Raw genomic sequence first — 5,469 nt, 5'->3', positions numbered from 1 at the left:
ATTAGGATCCAGAAAAATATAAATATATTGCAATAGAATAAGCATTGGACTGCTAACCACAAGTTAGGTGGTTCAAACACACCAATTGCTCCGCAGATACCTATAAAGGGTTGATATAAATTGGAACCATCTTGACAGGACATAACAACAACAACAACAATTTTGAGAAACTCTATTCCTAAATGTTTCACTATGGTTATCATAAGTGGCAAGGACTTAAGTTGTTTTCATTGAATTCCTTACAAGTTTTTGTCTTTCCATTGTGTAGCTATTGCCTTTGGAATAACAAAATGTTATATTTTAAAAGTCATCAAATTAAACTTAAGGCTGTGTTCATCCATCCATTTTTTTTTTTTTTTTTTTCATCCTAACATGATTATTGTGGTGTTAATAGGATAAGCACTTCACTGTGAACCACAAGATTGGCTGTTCAAACTCACCAGTTCAAACTGCTTCTGAGAAATCCTATACACGGTTACTATGACTCAGAACCAACTCAATGGCACCTAACAACAACAAAGATGATCATTTCCTTTGGTTCAGGACCACTACCAGTCACAAGAGATCCAAGGTGACTAGTACATGCGTTTGGATCTAGAATGTCTCATTGTATTTGCCAAGCATTCTGGGGGTGGAGGGGAGGAGAAAAGAAAGGCAAAAGGCAAGAAGTTATACTACAGTGTGCAATTGTCCCCAAAATAGAACTGTGAGTTCCAGAAGAGGGAGCTAGGAAGGCTTCATGGAGTAGGAGGTGACCTTTGACTAAGTCCTTGAAGGGGTGAGGAGGTGGTTGCAAACTTGAAGGAGAAAAGGGGCATTATTCTGGGACCAGGAAATAGCAATATTTATTTCCCTGTTTTCAAAGACACAACTCTGGCTAGATCTACCCCTAAAGTCAGGAAGCCAAGCTAAATGATCATGTTAGAGTTTCCATCATTCTGAGTTTCTTCTCCTCATCATGTTTGGGGCCACAGTGCCCACCAGGGCCTTTGCTTCTGATCTGAAATGCTGTTACCCACTTGAGCCCTTAGATTTCCTCCTGTCATTGTTTTGTCTAAGTCTCAAAAATCATTTGTGAGAATGTTTGTGACAGAATCTTGCTGGTTATTGTAACTGAGGACATACAATCAAGTATTGCTGTTTTTGACAAATACTGTCAAGTCAGTTACAACCCATAGCGACCCAGTATAGGGTTTGCCAGGAGCAGCTGGTGAGCTTGAACAGCCAACCTTGCGCTTCAAACCGACTTTGCAGGTAGACCTTTCTCTCAACCTGGCTGACTATTAGCATCACGTGAGTTTCTCATCCCAGGCCGTCCTTTAGAATCACCCGAGAATGTCCTTAGACTCGCAGCGTCTGACACACCCTAGAGATTCTAATGTATTTGATCGGTGCCAGGAACTAGAATTCAGGGTGTTTAAAAAACTTCCCAGATGATTTTTAATTCAGAAATGTTTAGAATGTGTCTTTCAAGCCCACCTCCTGAAAAAGAAAACTTAGGATATAAAATAACTCACAAAATATCAATCAACCCTACCCAGAAAAACAGAGATGCCTGAGATAGAGACAGAGACGATGATGTGGAGTGATGAAGCGGCTGGGGACTTTGGACCCAGAGAAGGAAATGGACTGTGGGCCGAAAACTGTGTGTGTGTTGGGGGTGGGAGGTGGGAAGGGGGAAGTGTAGGGGGCGGGTTTCTGGGATATACCCTTTGGGTGGTTGATGATGCATGGAGGGGATTGGAACCATGGCTCTGGTAGCGTGGTCGTTATGAATCAGGCTGCTAATCTCATGGTCAGCAGTTCGAAACTACCGGCTGTTCCCTAGGAGAAAGATGAGGCTTTCTGCTCCTATAAACATTTACAGGTTTGGAAACCCTATACAGGTTTGCTATGAGTCAGAACTGACTCCACAGCACATAACAACAACAATACATAAGCAACAATGTCCTTGCATATGTCCCTAGAGATAAGTTTTTTTAAGATGGATTTGACCAAACTACTGTTGAAGTTCTGGTGTGGTGTTACAGGATATTGCACTGAACTACAAGGTTGGTTTGAACCACTGGGTCAGTGGTTTAAACCCACTAGCTACTACTTGGAAATCTTACAGAGGGTCACTTTGAATCAGAACTGACTCGACAGGACTTAACAGCAACAACTGTTGCCTTATACTCAGTTGGTGGAAAAGGGCTTTATTTGGGAATGAAATTCAACTTTGATGCTTTCATCAGGTAGAAAACCTTTGTCTGCTGATCACTTTTCTTAGAGCCCCTTTAATGTCCTTGTTCCGTAGGCTGTAGATGAAAGGGTTCAGCATGGGGGTCACCACTGTGTACAACACAGTAGCTGTGGTGTCTGTCTCAGCTGAGTGGAGGAGGAAGGGTGGAAATACACAGCAATGATGGTGCCATAGAAGAATAAAACCGCAGCCAGGTGGGAGCCACAGGTGGAGAAGGCTTTCCATTTTCCCTTTGTGGATGGGACACTTAAAACAGCCCAGGTGATACAAATGTAGGAAACCAGGATGCAAACAAATGGGGTGATCATTACCAGGCCTCCCTCAGTAAGAATCATCATCTCATTGAGATATGTGTCAGAGCAGGAGAGGCTCAGGAGAGGAGGCACATCACAGAAGAAGAGGGGGATTGTATTTCCTGCACAGAATGAGAGTCGAGCCATCAGCAGAGTATGCAACAGAGCATTCAGAATGGCAGTGACCCAAGACCCAGAGACTAGCAGGGTACACAACTGATGGGTGATTTTTGTTGTATAGTGTAAGGGGTGACATACAGCAACAAAGCGATCATAGGCCATCACAGTCAGGAGGAAATTGTCCATGTCCCCAAATCCAATGAAAAAATACAGCTGTGTGAGACACCCAGGGACGGAGATGGACTGAATCCCAAGTATGTGGTTGGTCAGCATCTTGGGGACAGTGCTGGAAGAGAAGCAGACGTCCACAAAGGACAGGTTGCTGAGGAAGAAGTACATGGGGGTGTGCAGACGGGAGTCTGTGCTGATGGCCAGGATGATGAGCAGGTTTCCCAGGACTGTGACCAGGTACATGCTCAGGACGAGCCCGAAGAGGAGCTGCTGCTGCTGCTGGGGCTGCCTGGAGAGCCACAGGAGGAGGAACTCAGAAACACTTGATTGGTTTGCCCCACTCATGGGTCCAGTTACAGATGCAGAGAAGAGAGACACAGAGCAGAAATCTAGGCACTGTGGGTTCAGATGGAACAAGTTAGGCTCCTGCCTTGGTCTTCCTTACTTTATCAGAGTTGCTTAGTCAGAATCTCCTCTATTTCTACAACCCTTCTGTTGCTTCATCTTAAATGATGCTGGTCCCACTTGACCCATCCTTTTGATTTTATAAAACATACATAAAGCACACACAGACATCCCAAGCTCATCTCTGTGATTGTGTATGTCCACCCCTTTAAAAAAACAAACAAACATTTCCTAGTTATTTATTTCTCCATGTGTTAGTAGCTCATGTAAAGACAGCTGATTACTACTGAGTTTGTCTCAAGATCTAGTTAATGGATTCGGGGCTCCTGTTATTGCTCCCTAGATCTACAAGACTTAACAGCAGAAGATGCTAAAAGAACTTCATGTTTTAATAAGCAAATAATGGAAAATCTCCTCTGCTGTAATCTTACCTCGAGGCAGCTGGTTCTGTAATCTCATGTGTTCATCTCTGTATGATTGTCCAATGCCTCTCTGCAGTGTGAGGATTGGAAAGTCTTGGAAATATGGGCAGGTCCTGAACAAATGAGGAGTAGGAGTTCATGGTCTTAGTTCTCTGTGCAGGAAAGATGTTTTGGAGAATCCCAGAGCAGGCATTTACAGGAGTCTCCATGAGCATTGGGGCCAGATTCCCTGAGAGCCTCATTAGAGACAAGGATAGATCATTGTTCCATCTACCTTTTGGCCCCTTTAGACCAAAACTGATGACAAAGTATTATGTAACTCCTAAGTCAGAACATGGAAATGGAACTATCTTGGTAGAGGCAAGTCCTAAACATAAGCTTCTAATCAATTTGCATATCTGGGGTTATATGTACTGAATTGGAAATTCAGCTCATGAATAGTTTTCTTATTTTCTTAGATCAGAATTTTGGGCTATTGCTTTGTTATTTGTGTAACTGTATTTTGTTTTCCCTTCAGGTCTTGGTAGCTCAAAAAAAGGTAACAGAAAAATTTGATTATTAGTGAGTTTAACTCAAGATTCAGCTAATGGAACTTTTATTATTATTCCGTAGACCTGCAATATTTAACAGCAGATGTTCCTAAAAGAACTTTATGTCTTAATAAGCACATATCAAGTCTCCTTTGCTTACTTGTGTGTGTGTGTGTGTGTGTGTGTGTGTGTGTGTGTAGGGTTGGTTCTGTAGCTATCATGTGTTCTTGTCTATGACTGTCCAATGTTTCTCTCTATGGGGGGGGATTGGAAATTTTGGGAGATATAGGCAGGTCCTAAGCAAATGAGGAGTTAGGGGTTTGTGGTTTTAGCTCTCTGTGAAGTAAAGACATTTGGGGGATTCACAAAGCAGGGATTTCCAGGCCTCTTTGAGACCACATGCCCTGAAAGCCTGATTGGAGACAAGAACAGCGTAATTGTCTCACCTACCTGCCCACCCAATTGGAAGGGATCCAAATTTGTTCCCATATGTAAGAGGTAATGAAACAGAATATAGAAGTCATGGAATAATATCTTTAATAATCTCATGCAATTAAAATTTTGCTGAAGATAAATCAGAAACAGTTGCAGCAGTACATCAGGAGGAAGCTGCCAGAAACTCAAGCTGGAAGCAGAATGGGTTTTATTTTCTATGCAAAGGCATTTGATTATGTGGATCATAACATGCTTGGGTTATTCGTTTTTCTGGGTGTTTTGTTTGTTTGTTTGCTTGTTTTCTTGTTTAGGCATTGAAGTTTCTATAACTTTAGAGAGAAGTCTTGTCTGATAGGTCATTGCCAAGCATTTTTTCCCAGTCTGTAGGGTCTCTTTTTATTTTTTGGTGAAATCCTTTGATGCATTTTAGGAGGTTGTATTCCCCTATTTGGTCTTCTGATTATGTGTTTTCAGTTTGGTAGTGTCTTTATGCTGTGTGTCAATGCCCTTAAGTTTGTCCCCTTTTTTTCCTTGATAATCTTTATATTCCAGGCTCTACATTTAAGTCTTTAATTCCTGTCAAGTTCATTTTCGTATTTGATGTGAGATATGGGTCTTGTTTCATTTTTTGGCAAATGGATTTCCAATTTAGCTAGCACCATTTGTTTAAGAGACTATCTCTTCCCCACTTAATGCTTTTTAGTTCTTTGTTGAAGATCAATGGATCATAAGTGAATGGATTTACTTTTTTAAAAAATGTTTTATTATGAATTATGTGATAGTTTACATGGGAGAACATTAGTTTTACATTCATCCTATTGTATATCATTTCATTGCCATGGTTACAATCC

The 5,469-nt window shown here is 41.5% G+C and overlaps 1 pseudogene; it reads right to left on the bottom strand.

Moving 5' to 3' along the window:
• Window positions 1-2,230: 2,230 nt before the first annotated feature.
• On the bottom strand, window positions 2,231-3,171 carry LOC102828234 (annotated as a pseudogene).
• Between the last annotated feature and the right edge of the window lie 2,298 nt (window positions 3,172-5,469).

The sequence above is a fragment of the Chrysochloris asiatica genome, unplaced genomic scaffold, assembly GCF_000296735.1.
Source record: "Chrysochloris asiatica unplaced genomic scaffold, ChrAsi1.0 scaffold00257, whole genome shotgun sequence".
In the NCBI taxonomy this organism is placed as follows: domain Eukaryota; kingdom Metazoa; phylum Chordata; class Mammalia; order Afrosoricida; family Chrysochloridae; genus Chrysochloris; species Chrysochloris asiatica.
Note: the sequence above shows the minus strand (reverse complement) of the source record. Positions and strands in the feature narration are given on the sequence as shown.